A 17,700-nucleotide genomic window follows, 5' to 3' on the forward strand; every position below is an offset into this window, starting at 1 on the left:
GTCTTTTTTTTTTTTGACAGGCAGAGTGGACGGTGAGAGAGAGAGACAGAGAGAGACAGAGAGAAAGGTTTTCCTTTGCCATTGGTTCACCCTCCAATGGCCGCCACGGCCGGCGCACCGTGCTGATCCGAAGGCAGGAGCCAGGTACTTATCCTGGTCTCCCATGAGGTGCAGGGCCCAAGCACCTGGGCCATCCTCCACTGCACTCCCTGGCCACAGCAGAGAGCTGGCCTGGAAGAGGGGCAACCGGGACAGAATCCAGCGCCCTGACTGGGACTAGAACCCGGTGTGCCGGCACCGCAAGGTGGAGGATTAGCCTAGTGAGCCGCGGCGCCAGCCTTCACAGAGTGTCTTAATTTAGTTGGCTTCCATTCATGATGGCGTCCTAAGGTTGTATATGGATGTTGGATGCTTTCAGTGTCTTTACTCGAAGTGATGCCTCTGCTTGCTACACGCACACACACACACACACTTTCTCCTCCCACTGGTCCAAACCATGCCCAGTTGATGTCTTCCACTCTACAAAGTCTTTCTTGGTTAAATTCACTCTGCAATGATGCTCTCTTACTTTATACCACTCATAACATAAGCATGCAATTTATATTACTGCCTGTGCAGAATGTAAGGTTCTTTCCTCATTGTTTTATTCATAGTTTTGGTGTTGGTTTTCCAACTAGATAACAAGCTCATCAATGCACGCCTTCTTCCATTTAACGCTCTGACCAGCTGATACTCACCAAGTACTTATCACGTGCCAATGCGTGAATAACATTCACAGAACTGATTGTATCTCTCACAAAACACTATGAGGGGGTATTACTGTGTTAAGCCTTTACAAATTTATTTTTATTTATTTTCAAGGCAGAGCGACAGAGACAGACAGACAGACAGACAGACAGATGTTCCATCCTCTGGTTCATTCCTGAAATGCCTACAAGAGTTGGGCCAGCTCTAAACCCAGGAGCTGGGAACGCAGTCTGGGTCCCCATGTGGGTAGTAGGGACCCAAGTACTTGAGCTGTCACCTGTTGCCTCTTTGGGTGCACACTAGCAGGGAGCTGGATCAGAAGCAGAAGTGGAACTTGAACCCAGACTCTCTGACCTAGGATGTGGGTATTCCAAGTGGTGTCTTAACTTCCGTGCCCAATGTGTGCTGTAGGGTTATCACTGTAGCTCCGCGGATTCTTCTTCGAGCCCTAGCTTTCTTAGTAATTTGTCACAAGGCTAGAGCCTGGATCACATAGCAAATAAGTGAGAGATCTGGATTTTAAGCCCTGCTCCCAAGTCTAATTGTATTTCTACCAAAGCAAATGCATTCAGGGTTTGACCATGGCTGCCACTTGTTTTGTATTCATCTGAGTATCTCCAGTGTGAGTCCATGTGCTTCACATGCAATTAAAACTTAATAAATCTTGATTAAATCTTTGAAAAGGGCACTGTGCGGAGGCTTTCGAAGAATCTTTCTTCACTTGAAGCTTAATTTCTCTACTGCAAAAATGCCGAGTGGACTTCAGCATGAGAAGTGATTTAACAACATGCTTTTGGATGTGGTTGATAATTTTGTGTTTGTGCTTGTGATAAATGGGATTTGGGGATCAATGAACTGTTTGTGGATTGCTGGGATGTACTTTTTTTTAAAAAAGATTTATTTATTTGAAAGGCAGAATTAGAGAGAGAAAGGGAGAGAGAGATAGAGGGAGGAGGGAGCAGAGAGCGAGAAAGAGAGAGAGAGAGATCTCTTCCATTCCCTGGTGCACTTATCAAATGGTCACAACAGCCAGGGCTGGGCCAGACTGAAGCCTCATCCTGATCTCCCCCTGGGGCCCAAGCACTTGAATCATCTTCTACTGCTTTCCCAGGTGCATTAGCAGGGAGCTGGATCAGAAGTGGGGCAGCCGGGACTTGAACTGGCGATCAAATGGCTGAGGCAGCAGCTTAACCCACTGTACCATAATGCCAACCCCGGGGGATGAACTGGTTGAAGATTTGGCATGAGACCCAGGGTCAGGGACCCAGGGCCTCAGTCTCGGCCATGCTGGTGCTTTTTGAAGATTTTGACATTGTCTAGAAATCACTATTTAGAGTCTCTGTGTCCAGAAAGCTTCCTTAATAGTTCAAATAAACTACTGGGCACCTGCAAGGTATTTTCAAAGGAATTATTTTTTAGCCAAAGAGGCTTGAGTTTCAATTACTCCGAAGAGTCTGTTACCAGCATTGCTTTTGTCTGCAGAGTGGCCCAGTTCCTGGTCCCTCTGGGGTGACCACAGAGTCCCCATGGTGAGTTCTCAGCCATCAACTGGGTCAGAGGCTCAGCGTCTGGGTGCCCACAGCTCTTCCTGCTACAGCGTCCCAAACCATCCTCTAAGTTACCTGAATGAAATGCAGTCAGCTCTTCCTACCCATGGGTTTCACATCATGAATTCAACCAACTGTAGATTTAAAACATTTAAAAATAATCCTGTCTGTACTGAACATCTCAGGCTTCCTTTTCTTTGTCCTTAATCCCTAGGCCATACAAGATAACAGCTATGCATGGACTCCTCTTGCATTAGGTAGTATAAGTCATATAGAGATGATTTGAAGTAGAGGTAGACTTTGCATCCGTTCTGTGCAAACACAATGCTTTTATGTAAAAGACTTGAGCATTTCCAGACTTTGGTATTTGCAGGAGTCCTGGAACTGGTCCCCTGAGGACGCCACAGGGGGACTGTCTCAGCAGAGTGAAGAGCTGGGCACAAGCATGCTCTCACAACATTGCTTTGCTGGGGCCGGCGCTGTGTCGTGATGGGTTAAGCATTCTCCTACGGTGCTGGCATCCCCATATGGGCACCGGTTCATGTCCTTGCTGCTCCCCTTCTGATCCAGCTCTCTGCTAACAGCCTGGGAAAGCAGTGGAAGGTGGCTCAAATGCCTGGGCCTCTGCACTCATGTAAGAGAATCAGAAGAAGCTCCTGGATCCTGGCTTCGAATTGGCCCAGCTTGGGCCCTTGCGGCCGTGTTGGGTATGAATCAGCAGGTGGAAGACCTCTCTCTCCGCTTCTCCCTCTCTCTGTCTATACCTCTGCCTCTCAAATAAATAAATAAATAAATAAATCTTTGAAAAAAAGAGAAGCCTTTACTATGAACCATGGCACTGTCTCATCCTGATCAGTTAGCCTGGTCCTCGTGCAGTTCTTCTATGGCCTTTAGACTGACTTGGGACAGAGCCAAGGGTGGCTGGGGAAGCCTCTTCTACCCTCTCCTAAGTTCACTGGGCTCCAGTTTGAGCCATCTTTGTTCTATCACTTTAAGGCTTGAAGACAAGTCAAGGCAGGGAAACAGTGGCGGACCATTGAAGAAACTAAGATTTTGCCCTCAGACTAGACCAGAACAGACTACTCATCAGAGAGAGAGGCAGACCCCAAAAAGCCCAAAAGGGACAGACACTCAGGGTTGAGTGATTTCTAAATGAAACCTGCCTATGTTCCCCATTTCTTCCCCAGACTTAAAGAAATAAGAGAGAAATTGCATTAGCACGAGCAAAAGAGATGGAGAAACCCACACTCTTAGCCGGTGGCCCACTGAGAGTCCTCGTAGTTGACCAATACGTTTGAGAGTGGTGAGGAAGATGGGTTCAGGTAGTTCAGAGAAGTGAGGAGCTCCCCCTAGAAGCTAGTAGTGGGGGCTGCTGCTTCTAACCCAGCTGGGAGAATCAGGACTGTATCCAGAGAGTACAGGCAGTGATGGGGAGATGGAGATGACTGGTACCCATCATGTGCGCATACATGTATTGGAGCATTGCAGTCTGCCCCCAGAAACATGTGCCATTATTGCATGTCGATCAAAAAGGTAAAGGAAAAATCATGGATGGAAATGCTCACTGCTTTGGTCATTGTACACTGAATGCATATAATGAAGTATCACATTGCACCCCACAAAAAGAGTGCAATAAAAAGGCAGAGGGGTGGGCACCGGGTGCGGTGATTATTATGCCACTAGGGACAGCCACATCTCATACTGAAGTGCCTGAGCTTCAGTCTCAGCTCTGTTTCCTATTTTAGTTTCCTGCTAATGCAGACCTTGGGAGATAGCAGGTGATGGTTCACATACTTGGGTCCCTGTGTGAGAGCCCCAGGGTTGAGTCCCTAGCTCCTGGTTTCAGCTTGGTCCAGCTCTGGCTGTTGGGGACATTTGGGGAGTAAACCATTGAGTGGATGGAAGCCCTCTCTCTGTTTCTGTCTTTAACACAAAAAGAAATTTAGAAAACAAGTAAATAATGTCATCTAATCAATAGTGTGCTGGACTCCATCCTAGATCCTAGAAAGTCTTGGTGGGGTGGGGGAGTGCACGAATCATACTTGGGGCCAACAGCGCCATAGTGCAAAAGAGGGAGACGGAAACTTCAAATGCCCCAGACAAGACAAAGGTGTAGCTATAGGGAAACTTATACAAAAGGCAAATCAATCAAAATAACTGAAACAATTTTGAAAAAGAATAGAAGAAATATTAATACTCCATTGGAAAACTTGCCATAAAGGTACAGTAATGAAGAGAATGAAGGGTGGAGGGACAGAGCACTGTAGCTCAGTGAGTTAAAGCCCCAGCCTGCAGCTCCAGCATCCCATAGGGGTGCTGGTTCGAATCCCAGCTGCTCCACTTCCAATCCAGCTCCTGCTGATGTGCCTGGGGAAGCAGTAGAGTATGGCCCAAGTCCTTGGTGAATGGACAGAGGCAAACAAGGAGATCAGTGGGAGAAACTAGAGAGCACAGAAATCAATCCACACCAATACGATCAATTGTTTTTTTGACAACTGTTCATGAGTGATTCAGTAAGAGAAAGTAGACTTTTGAATCAATGATTTTACGAAGTTGAACATCTGTGTGCAAAGAGAGGAGTCTCAGACATATCTTTACACCTTGTACAAAAATTAACACCCCATAGAGAAGGGATTGTCAATTTAAAGTGAAACGTGAAACGATAACATATTAGAGGAAAACACAGGAGAAAATAGGTGTGATTGGATTGGGCAAGAGTTCTTCATCGTGAAACCAAAGCATGATCCACTTAAAATAATGAAAAGATTCATAAATTTGATTTCTTAAAAATTAAACCTTTTGTGCTATAAGAAATGTCATCAAGAAAACGGAAAGACGAGCCAGAGACTGGGAGAAGATATTTGCAAACCACATTTCTGACGAATGATTGGTGTCCAGACTACGCAAGGAGGTCTTGGATCTCCACGGTAAGAAAATAAACAAACTCAATTAGAAAATGGGTGAAAGACTCCAACAGGCGCTTCCCCAAAGAGGTTAGACAGAAGTTGAGCAATTATATGAGACGTTCCAGATCACTAGCCATCAGGGAAATGCAAATGTAGGCCATGATAGATAGCACCCCATGCTTATTAGAATAGCAAATAAAGAAATAAAACAGGAGATGACTGATAACGCCAATCAATACTTCAGATGGGAAGCAACTAAAATTCTCACGTGTTGTTGGCTGGAATGCAAAACACCGCAGATACTCCACACAATACTTCTTAGCAGTTCTTTATGCAGATTCCTTTTAAAATTAAATATATGCATATTATATGATCCAATAATTCCACTTCTAGGTTATCCTAGGGAAATTAACCCTTAAGGCCCAGAAAAATCTGCACGTGAACATTCATAGCAGCTTTGCTTCCTGATTGCTAAGCTGCAAATAACCCCAAGAACCTTCAGGGACCGAGTGGATAGACACACTGTGTTAAATACTACTTTGCAGAGACCAATAAGACAAAAGGCTATTGCCACGTGCCATGACTTGAATAGATTTCCAGGGCATTATGCTGGTGAAAGCAGTCAATCTCAAAACCTACCCATGACTTCATTCCCTTGATATGACTGCCATGGTTTATTGTGTGTGTCAACTTGCTTGGACCCCAAGTTGCCCAGATATTTGGTCCAATGTTATTCTGGTGTTTCTGTGAGGGGCATTTTTGGCTGAAACGAACCCGGAAATTGTAGAATGCCGAAAGTAGGTTGTTCCTCTGAGTGTGTGTTGGGGGCTGGGAGCTCATTTAATACTCAGTTAAAGTCCTGTGTGGAACAAAAGCCCGAGCCTCCCCTGAATATGAGAGATTTCCCCCTGCCAGACTCAGCTGGTGATGTGGGTGAGTGAGTATTGATTTATTTACTCTAGGCTGTTTGTGTTTGAGTTTTTATTTATTTGTTTGTTTTTTAAAGATTCATTTTATTTATTTGAAAGACAGAGTTACAGAGAGAGGTAGAGACAGAGAGAGAGAGAGAGAGGTCTTCCATCCGCTGGTTCACTCCCCAGATGACCACGATAGCTGGAGCTGGGCTGATCCGAAGCCAGGATCCAGGAGCTTCTTCCAGGTCTCCCACGAGGGTGCATCCTCCACTTGGGTCATGGACTTGGGCCATCCTCTGCTGCTTTTCCCAAAGTGCATTAGCAGGGAGCTGAGTTGGAAGTGCAGCAGCTGCCACTTGAATTGGCACTGATTATGGGATGCCAGTGTCACAGGTGGTGGCTTTTCCTTCTCTGTAACAACACTGGCTCCTACTCTTGTCATGCACACAGATTCACACTCTAAGTACTGACACAAATAAGGTGCACAAAGTGGTAAAGTTTATTTAAAAGGTGAGAAAGTGAGCTCACACAAACAAATGAGCATCAGTTGCCCACACAAAGAAATACCCATCAAAAGGGGACAGTGGACTGGGAGCTTTTCCCTAAAAGAGAAAGGGTGGGGGGAGAGAGACAGAGAGGGAGCCCGGATGTCCCTCCTCTGGGGTCTGTGGTGGAAGAGAGACTCCCTCCCACTTGTGATCTCCTTTATGAGCTGGGGGTAGTTCCTTCCACAATTCCGCGTGGAGCTCCTTCTTCTTGGACCCCAAATGAAGCAGCAGCGTCATGGGAAAGGGGATTTTTGGACTGATGAGCACAAAGATGGAGTTACACAGGAGGGCTCGTGACTTGCAGCTCACCAATCCTGAATTAACTTCCTGCCTAGTGAATGCTACATCAGTGGGACGTCAATCCTCTCCTGCCTTTGGACTTGAACTGAAACAGGGGGTCTTCCTGGGTCTCCAACCTTCAAGCCCTTGGGCAAGAACCTCATCATTGCTTCTCTGGTTCTCAGGGTTTTGGAGTTGGGCTGGACCAACATCATTGTCTTGCCTGGGTCTGCAGCTTGACAACCACCCTGCATGTCCCAGGGCTTGTTATCCATCTCTCTCTCTCTCTCTCTCTGTCTCTCTCTCTCTCTCTCTCTCTCTCTCTCTCCACGCTCTTGCACGTACTCCCACGTATAAATACGTGACTCTGAAGAGGCAGCCTGAGGGAGATTTTGTGGTTGATGGCATTGTTTGCATCCAGTTTATGATGGTGTTTACCTAAATCTATACTCTTGTTAAAATTCGTAGAACTGCACACCTCCTAAAATGCCAACTTCACTGTTCATTCATTTTTTTAAAATGTTTTAAAATTTATTTTTGTTCACTTAGAAGGAAGAAAGACAGGGAGGGAGAGACAGAGACAGACAGACAGATATCTCCCATCTGCTGGTTGACTCCTCAAATACCCACAACCTCCAGGGCTGGCTGGGTAGGCTGGAGCCAGACAACCTAAGATTCAAGCCAGGTCTCCCATGTGGGTAGTAGAGATGCAAGAACTTGAGCCTTCACCTGCTGCCTCCCAGGGTGTGCTTTAGCAGGAAGCTGAAATTGGAATTAGGAGTAGAGTCAGGGCTTGAAGACAGACACTCCAGAGTGGCTTGCAGGTGTCCCCAGTGGCATCTGACCACTTCGCCAAATGCCCATTCCACTGAGGTTAATTTAAAAATAAAGTAAAGGAGGAGGGCAGCACTGTCGCTCACTGGGTAAAGCTACCTCCTGCAGTGCTGGCACCCCATATAGGCACCGGTTCGAGTCCCAGCTGCTCCACTTCTGATGCAGCTCTCTGCTGTGCCCTGGGAAAGCAGTGGAGGATGGCCCAAGTCCTTGGGCCCCTGCACCCATGTGGGAGACCTGGAGGAAGCTCCTGGCTCCTGGCTTCAGATCAAGCAACTCTAGCCATTGAGGCCATTTGTGAAGTGAAACAGCAAATGGAAGACATCTCCTTCTCTGTTTCTCTCTCTCTCCTTTCTCTCTCTCTCTCTCTCCCTCTCTCTCTCTGCCTCTCTGTAACTGCCTTTAAAATAAATAAATAAATCTTTAAAAAAGTAAAATAAATGTAATGTGGAAATTCAAAGAACTGTGAAATCAAGAGACAGATGGAAGGTGAGGGAGGGTAGAGCAGCAGGCAGGTCTGGGGGGTGGCTGGGGTTTGAGTTGGTCCTCTTTGGAGTAGAGACTCAGTAATGGTAGGAGAGGATGGGATATGCCAGGGGGAGGACCCATGGGTCTAGCACAGGTGCAGACAGGGGGAAATATGAGGAAGAGGGTGCGGGTTATCGACATGGGCATCACGTAGACGGGTAAGACCTTCCTGCTTGGTTCTTTGTTGAGAGGTGATTCCGAACTCGAAGTCTAGGAGGACTGAATTCCAGGGGATTTTGAACTTCTCAAAAGCCTCCTAGCAGAGGGGAAAGATCCTGGAAAAAAAAAAAAAGATTTCTTAGATATTCATTTGTAAAATTCTTTCTTAAGTTTACCAATGAGACCTTCTATAAAATACTGTACTCACTAGGGAAATAATTCTGGGATTGATCTAAATCCTTTAGTCTCAAAGTATTTATGTAAACATCTGTCTCCGCCAGGGTCCTGGCGGGAAACAGATGGCGGGCTGGGCTCCGAAGGGGAGACTGCAGAGAGCTCCGTGGAGGGGCTATTTATACAGATGTGGGCTGGGTTAGGGGAACCCAGGGGAGGGAGTCCAGGGCTCTGGGCTGGAAGGGCCCCCAGGGAGCAGAGTTGAACTCTACAAGAGCTGGTGCTATATAGGGGAGGAGCCACCTCTAAGGCAGTGTGGTCCTTGGTGGAGTACAGCACTGCCCACCCCCAACCAGGTAGGTAGAGAATGAACACCCTGATTTCTCCCTCTTTCTTTCTTTTCTTTTCTTTTCTTTTCTTTTCTTTTCTTTTCTTTTCTTTTCTTTTCTTTTCTTTTCTTTTCTCTTCTCTTCTCTTCTCTTCTCTTCTCTTCTCTTCTCTTCTCTTCTCTTCTTCTTTTTTTTTTTTTTTTTTTGACAGGAAGAGTGGACAGTGAGAGAGAGAGACAGAAAGAAAAGGTCTTCCTTTGCCGTTGGTTCACCCTCCAAAGGCCGCTGCGGCCGGCGCACTGCGGCCGGCGCACTGCGGCTGGCGCACCGTGCTGATCCGAAGCCAGGAGCCAGGTACTTACCCTGGTCTCCTATGGGGTGTAGGGCCCAAGCAGTTGGGCCATCCTCCACTGCACTCCCTGGCCACAGCAGAGAGCTGGCCTGGAAGAGGGGCAACCGGGACAGAATCTGGCACCCCGACCGGGACTAGAACCTGGTGTGCCGGCACTGCAAGGCGGAGGATTAGCCTAGTGAGCCGTGGTGCCAGCCCTCCCTCGTTCTACGCTTCAGCCTCTTGCTGGTGCTCAAGCCAGTCCCCACCCCATTGCCTTTGATGCAGAACTTCTCTCTCTCTCTCTCTCTCTCTCTCTCTCAATTTGCAGTTCCTCCGCAAAGAATCACTCGTGAATTAAGGGAGCGACCCAGGTTCAAAACTCTGAATCACAAAGCCTCACACAGCCCATCTCAACCTGAGCTCTCAGTTCTGAGAGGTTAGCAGGAGCTCATAGGTCTCCATCAAACAAAGTGACACCCCGTCTACCCAGAGACCTGGGCTGCCATTCCAAAGGAAACTCGCTGACTCCCATCACCAACCAAAGGAAGATCATGAACCAACCAGTAGCCCACACACCAGTGAATCTTGCACTGCTTGGCTCCTACTTGGAGCTACAAGATTTGTTGATTTTCATCTGCCAGGAAGTCCAAGAATTGTGTGATAGCTGCATCTCTCCTTTGCTCTGTGCATTGCAAATAAACTCTGGCTTTCTCCCTCCACTTCGGTGCCAGGAATTGGCTTACCCGCAGGCAGACCCGGTTCTGCAGATTCTACAGTAATTCCTCCCACTGGGTTTGAAGGTGTTCTGTCACAGTGCTGTCCACAGCTCCAAACACGAAGAGAGCTAGAGCCCCCAGGGACAGATGGAGTCCGCTGTGGCTCATCTCCTGGGAACTGGGGGTGGCAGTGGGAAGGAATATTCGAGAATGGATCTAGAGGGGTCAGAGGAGCAGACCCAACACACCATTATTGCGTGTTTGGGGTCAGGGAGAACTCGGTTTGCAGGGGCTGCTGGGAGACACGGGGGTATGGACTGGGGAGAGCAAGTTAGACTTGCAACGTCTTGGTCAAGTGCAGGGAAGCTGTCTGACTTTGATCAGAAACTTCCTCCTCCGTGGAGCTCCTCGTGGGAGGGCTTACGTCGCACGGCTCTTGCTGAGAGTTGGATGCCTCGCTATACACACAGGGCGCAGAGAGAGCCCATTGCAAACACTCAGTGAACAAAATTCGGGTCAAGTCTGGGCTCTGAGCAGGGGGTCAGGATTCTGCTGGAAGATTTCCAGTTGTTAAGGGCTCGGATTTCCAGGAAGGCACTTGAGGCATTGCCTGGGGACCCAGGCCTGCTGCCTCCTCTGGCTGCCTTTGTCCTAGTTTATATCCATCAATCTGGGCTAAGGAGAGCAGCCTGCACTAATGGGACGGAGCACCAAGCACAAAGCAGTAGGAGTCATGAGGAATTCGGAGAAGGAGCCCTGGGCCCAAGGGCGCCTCTCACTGCATTGTTCCTAATTAGCGGCATAGGTACACAGGGGAACCCTCGAGACCAGCTAACGACCATTAACTCCACAAAAGTACACTGCTGTCACTGTCACCGGCCCTGATGCGTCTCCTTGGGTCCTCCTGGGATGCTTGATTCCTTGGCAGGTTTTGATTGGGGCGCAGGCTTGATTGGTTGACACCGTAGATGCCCCAGAGCTATGCCCCTAAACTGTGCTGTGACTGATAAAAGTCGCAGACAGTTCGAGGAGGGGAAGCCTTAGAAAGCATCTGGTCCAATTTAATTCAGTCTATGGAGAGGAAACTGAGGCCCGAGACAGGCACCTGCGAGGAGCTGGGCTCTGTAGCAAGCGTGTTGTAAGTGGTGCCTGCTGTGCTGTGGGTCGTGGGGCAGGTGGGTCACCGTAGGGCTAAGAGGAGACCTCCCAGCTGCAGGCACAGTCTACTCTCTGTCTCCAAAGGCAGGGACATTTGAACACGTGACAGAGAGTCAGAACAAACCATTCCGTGGGGTCCTGCACAGTCATGCAGGACTGATTAGCCCAGCGCAGCACTCAAAGCACATGCTGGCCAACAGCACGGCTGCCTCCGGGGACATCAGGCTGGTTGCTTGCTATTATTTCCTGATAAGGCTTAACTTCTGATGGCATGCTGTTATTGTGACATTCACATCATATTGTTGTCTGGTGGCATGAAGCTGTCCCCAAGTCCCCAGATGTCTCTGGAGGTGTCCCAGGTCACAGAGAGACATCTCCTCCTTGTCCTACACCAAAAACTTTTCACTCACTCACTCACACATTCTATTACAAACACTGGCTTATTTTAAAAATGTATTCACTTTCTTTGAATGACAGAGAGAGAGAGACGGATGGAGAAAGAGAGAGAGAGAGAGAGAGAGAGAGAGAGAGAGGGAGAATCTTCCTTCTACCAGTTCATTCCCTAAGGGGCTGCAATGATTAGGGTTGTGCCAGGATGAAACCAGGAACCTGGAACTCCATCCAGGTCTCCCACGTGGGTGACAGGGGCCCAAGCACTCAGGCCATCTTCTGCTGCCTTCCACAGGTGCATTAGCAGGGAGCTGGATCAGAAGTGCAGCAGCTGAGACTCGAACCAGTGCTCTGATAGGAGAGGTGGGCAGCACAAGAAGTAGGTTAATCATGGCACCACAACCCCAGAGCCCCAGTACTTACTGAGCATCTATATGCCTTGTGCTTTGGAAGCCGACATGAAAAAGATAGCCTGTCACTTTCAAGCTACCTTAAGAGAAGTGAGAAGTTTCTTACCAGGATGGTGGGGCGTCTCATCACAGAGGAAGCAGCAATGAGTTCTGGGAGCCAGGTTTGTTCTCTGCTCCCTTCCACCTCTTGGCCTTGTGCTCTGGTGTCTACAAAACAATGGCAGATGACACGATAGATCCAGCTGCCCAAAGACACCATGACTTTCCCTTGGTTCAAAATGCAAATGCCCACAGAGGAGACTTCAGCTGGCCCCGAACCACTCCAGCCAAATGCAGTGAGAGGAGCTGGGCAGTATTGAGTGACAGGTGTCCAGGACCAGGGGCTTCATCTGTGGATCGGGAGGGCGGACGGAGACTCCCTTAGGAAAGGGGGTGCTGAGCATGGAGCCCGTTAGAATCCCCCTCATCGAAAGTAGGGAGAGTGAGAAGGAAGCCGGTGTGGATGCTGTGCCTCGAAGGTTCTGGAGAGGAGGGTTTTCCAGGTGCAGGAGTCTGGGTCAGATTGAGAGCTGTCCTGGGGCTCCGTGGGGCAAAGTCGCTGGGGCTGAGTCTTCAGTGCGGAAGAGATGGAGTGAGTGTGCATGGATCTCTCTCTCTCTCTCTCTCTCCTCTCTCTTCTCTCTCTCTCTCTCTGTGTAGGGACATTGAGAGGTTTGCATAGGTTGATCTTCCAAGCACTGGGAAAACAGCTGTAGAAGATGCAGCCTTTTTGAGAACTGTCATATTTTGGAGCTTCTAAAGCATACATAAGATGGACAGCAGCGAAGGCTGAGGGTGGGCGGGGCTAGAAGGACCAGAGCAGGAAGGACCTCCCACCCACACGGGTCACCCTGCAGGTGTTAGATTTCACCGCCTGGGGCCATGGGTATCCAGCAAGGTGTTCTGAGGAGGGGAGAAACATGTTCTTAGTCTCCTATTGGGACGATCACTCTATTTGGGGGACGTGTTACAGAGAATTGAAGCTAGAGTTGGGAAGGAGTGAGGAAGATGGGGCCTCTATCCAGGTCCCTCCCAGAAACAGAGGCCAGGACAAGGCTACGCACATGAGGACTTTTATTTTTTTTTTTTTTTAAGATTTTTTTTAAAAGAGTTACAGAGAGAGCAGGAGAGAGAGAGAGAGAGAGAGAGCCATCCACTGCTTGACTCCCCAAATGTCTTGGAACTCCCTCCGGGTCTCCCACAAGGGTGGCAGGGACCCAAGCCCTTGGGCCATCTTCCACTGTTGTCCCAGGCAAATCTGCGGGAAATAGATCAGAAGTGAAACACCTGGGATTCGAACCGGCACTCACAGCGGATACTGGCGTCACTTGTGGCGGCTTAACCCGTGCTCGGCCGAGATGCCAGCCCCATGTAAGGATTTTAGGAAGTGAAGCACCTGTGAGTTTGTGGAGAGGGCGGACGGGACCATCAGACCTGGACGCAAGCCTGGCCAACAGACAGGTGGAGGTGAGAGGGACGGAAGGTGCTGTTCCTGAGTGCTGTGTGCTCTAAAGAAGGGGTTCGGCGAGTCCTCGAGCCACAGTCAGCCGTGAGAGGGGGCTGTGTCTGTCTCGGTGTCCGTCACCGGCAGGGAGTGCAGACAGGACCACGGTTTCAAGGCACAGCAGCTGAGGCCCTTGGTCAATTATACTTCCTGCAGTTGGACGTCTGTGAGGCCCATTCTCATCACTGTCACATAAATGGAAAGCAATAACCCAGGAAGATGATTTATTTAGAATAATTAGACAGAAACTAGGTCACCAGCAGTGCAGCCAAAGGACGTGAGACATTGGGAGGTAGAATCGATTGGCATTAATAATGGATGGAGCTTCATTACAGGACTGTATGGATCGCTGTTCAAGTTGTGCACTGCACAATTGATTTCAGAGGTTCCATCTACTCCAAGGTGTGCAGCAGCCTGGGATCAACAGGGAGTTTTGTTTCTAAATTCTGAGTGCCTGGGCCCATGCTGGCTGGATGATAACTATGTATCCAATGTATACTGGGTATGAAAAATACAATAATACAATTCCTGCCACCAGGAAATTGTTATCTATCTAAGGAGAGATGGTGAGTACAAGAATGAAAATTCCTAGGGCTGGCGCTGTGAGTCCCAGCTGCTCCACTTCAGATCCAGCTCTCTGCTGTGGCCTGGGAAAGCAGTAGAAAATGACCCAAGTCCTTGGGCCCCTGCACCAGCGTGGGAGACCCGGAAAAAGCTCCTGGCTTTTGATTGGTGCAGCTCCAGCCACTGTGGCCAATTGGGGAGTGAGCTATCAGATGGAGGACCTCTCTCTCTCTCTCTCTCTGCCTCTCCTTTTCTCTCTGTGTAACTCTCACTTTCAAATAAATAAATAAATTTAAAAAAAAATAAAATACCATACTTGGGCTCTGAAGTTTTACAGATAGCTAATGGCAACCAGGGACATGTTCCCTGTCTCCTGAGCCAGATCCTGGATGAGCCGCACTTGAATTTTGTGAGCAGTTCGTGCATGCCACACATATCCATTTACCATTCAGCAAAGCTCAGTAGCACCAACCAGGGTCCTGGCCCTGTACAAAGAGCTATGGATTCAGTGACAATCAAATCAGGCAAAGCCCCTGCCCTCATGGGGAACTTTAGAGACTGGATAACCAATCAAAGGATAGCACGTGGAGTAGGTGTTGCTGCTCAGCGGGCTAAGCACCCCCTGGGACGCCTGCATCCCATATGAGAGTGCTGGTTCGAGTCCTGGTCCTTTGCTTGTGATCCAGCTTCCTGCTAATGCTTCCTGGAAGGCATAGGATGATGGTCCAAGTGCTCGGGCCCCTGCCACCCACATGGGAGACCCGGATGGAGTTCCAGACTCCTGGCTTTGGCCTGGCCCAGCCATGGTTGCTGTAGGCATTTGAGGAATGCCCCAGTAGGGAGAGAGAGAGAGAGAGAGAGAGAGAGCTTCTGTCTGCTAGCTCACACTCCAAATGCCTGCCACAGCCTGGCTTGTGCCAGGCTGAAGCCAGCATCTAGGTGTCTCAGCTAATTCTTCCATGCGGGTGTCATCAGGGGACCAAGTACTTTATATATATATATATATTTTATATATTATATAAATATATTAATATATAATTACATATAAAACTTATATATAATTTATTTGAAAGGCAGTGTGACAAAAAGAAGCAGAAGAGGAAGAAGAAGAGGAAGAGGAAGAAGAAGAAGAAGAGGAAGAGGAGGAAGAAAAAGAAGAAGAAGAAGAAGAAGAAGAAGAAGAAGAAGAAGAAGAAGAAGAAGAAGAAGAAGAAGAAGAAGAGAGACAGAGACAGATCTTCTATCCACTGGTTCACTCTCTAGATGGCCTCAACATCCAGGTCTGGGCCAGGCTGAAGCCAGGAGCCTGGAACTCTGTCCTGGTCTCCCATGTGGGTTGCTGGTGCCCAAGTACTTGGGCCATCTTCTACTGCTTTCCCAGGTGCGTTAGCAGGGCGCTGGATTGGAAGCAGAGCAGCCGGGACTCTAGGCCATCTCACGTGGATGGCAGTGTCCCAAGCATTGATTCTTTTTTTTGCCAGGCAGAGTTAGACAGTGAGAGAGAGAGAGAGAGAGAGAGAAAGGTCTTCCTTCCGTTGGTTCACTCCCAAGATGGCCGCTATGGCTAGCGCTAGCCGATCCGAATCCAGGAGCCGGGTACTTCCTCCAGGTCTCCCATGCGGATGCAGGGCCCAAGCACTTGGGCCATCCTCCACTGCACTCCCGGGCCACAGCAGAGAGCTGGACTGGAAGAGGAACAACTGGGACTAGTACCCTGCGCCCCAACCGGGACTAGAACCTGGGGTGCTGGCGCTGCAGGTGGAGGATTAGCCAAGTGAGCCACAGTGCTGGCCCCAAGCATTGATTCTACCCTGCTGTGCCACAACACAGCCTGACCCCAAAATTTGAGCAACCACCTGGTGCCTCGTAAAGTGCACATCAGCAGGAAGCTGGAATTGGAAGCAGAGCTAGGACCGGAGTCAAGCACTCTAATATGGGATGCAGGTGTCCCAAGTCGTTAAATGACCTGTCGCACCAGAAACCCATCCTGAGTTTGATATTTTAATTAGTGGTTTATAAACAAGGTAGTGAAGGGCTCCCAGGTAAGGGGTCTTAGGGTTTAGATCTATAATTGGCAGAGAAACGAGTTACCCAAAGCTAGAGGAAGACCATTCTCTGCAGGGAGCCGGGGAGGGGGAGTGTGTGCAACAGAGTGGGCTGGGATGAGATCAGAGAGCAGGAGACTGGACAGGTTGGGCACAGTCCGGGCAGTCACATTCAGGACCAATGAGTCCACTTTGACCAGCACAGGGAAACCTTCGGAGGATTTTGAGCTCAGAAGGCTGCGAACTCTCACATTTCCCGACGCCCACTGAGGCTGCTGGGTTGACAACAGAACGCAGGGAGCAAGGGCAGATGCGGGCGGTCAAGGCTATGGTGGAATTAGAACTGTAATGCAGAGCAAAGACGCTGGGCCAGGCGAGGTTCTGAAGTGTCTTCTAAAATGCCAACACATGATTCAATTAGGTTAAGTAGGGTTGGAGTGCTAAGTGCATTGAAAAAAAAAAGAGGCAAATTATTTGCAAATTGATCATCAATTTATTGCACACGTGTCCACTCTCTGAAAATGAAACACTTTTCGTTAATGGAGATTTCTACTTCCCAACAATGTTTACGAGAGTGGTGCTTGCGTGCTTCCCATTTGCAAGGGAGTGCTGTATTCAACGATCGTGGGTCAAAGTCCTCCTTTAATTTTGCTGTTCAAACATTCCGTTCAAAGGCGCCCCATGGAGAACTTGCTGGCTGTGAAGTGCAGGTGCTGTTGGCACACTGTGTCTCTAGCTTAGCTGTCACCTTTCCAGCTGCTCCCCTTGGAGAATCCTCTCTCTCCCCTCACTGGAGAGGAAACTTGTTTTCTTATCTTTAGCAAAATTAACCAGAGATTTCTCATGCTCAGTGACATTAAGACATCGCGAGATCTCTGTTTCTTCTAGTCAGAGAGAGAGATCAGAAGCAGTGGGTTGGAAAGGAAGCGGAGCGAAGACTGTTTGCTGATTGGTGGAGAGGCAGAAAGGGGGTGTTAATGAACCCTCTAACAAGGGCATCCACTTGGTCTCAGGTGAGCCAGAGGGTGTGGGACACACCTGGACCTTCCTCAAAGAGAATGACCCCCCCGCCCGGGGAAGGGGTCTTGGAATGGATTAAAAAGGAACATTTGGATAAGTTCTGGAGGAGATCACTACATCAGATTAAGTATAATAATATCAAAGACAAAAGCTTTGGAGGCGAATCTTGGCCGTGCAAAGGGGTAGGAGTTCAAGTGAGGCTCCCTTCTGTTGTCTGCAATCCTAGAACCCAGAACTCCAAGGAATGCATTCCTGGAATTTTACCAAGCCTTTCTTGCTACCCACAAGGCAGTTTCTTGCTCGCAAGTTGCACATAGCATGGGACAAGACTGATACATGTGGACACCATGGGCCAATGCAAGGAGGCGTTTGTTTCATTCTGATTGACTGATTTATGACTTGTCTTGTTCTAAGGCTGGGGCACAAGTCTGGCATGATCTTGGCTCACTCTCTCGGTTCTGATGCGTTGGTCCCTCCCTTTCCTTAGGGACAGATACCTTTTATTCTGGGTAACACTGCTCCTTGCACCTGCCACTACAGGCTGGCTGCTGGGAC

This window comes from Oryctolagus cuniculus, chromosome 19 (genome assembly GCF_051225735.1).
Source record: "Oryctolagus cuniculus isolate XC-2025 breed Fujian yellow rabbit chromosome 19, ASM5122573v1, whole genome shotgun sequence".
NCBI classification, from domain to species: Eukaryota; Metazoa; Chordata; class Mammalia; order Lagomorpha; family Leporidae; genus Oryctolagus; species Oryctolagus cuniculus.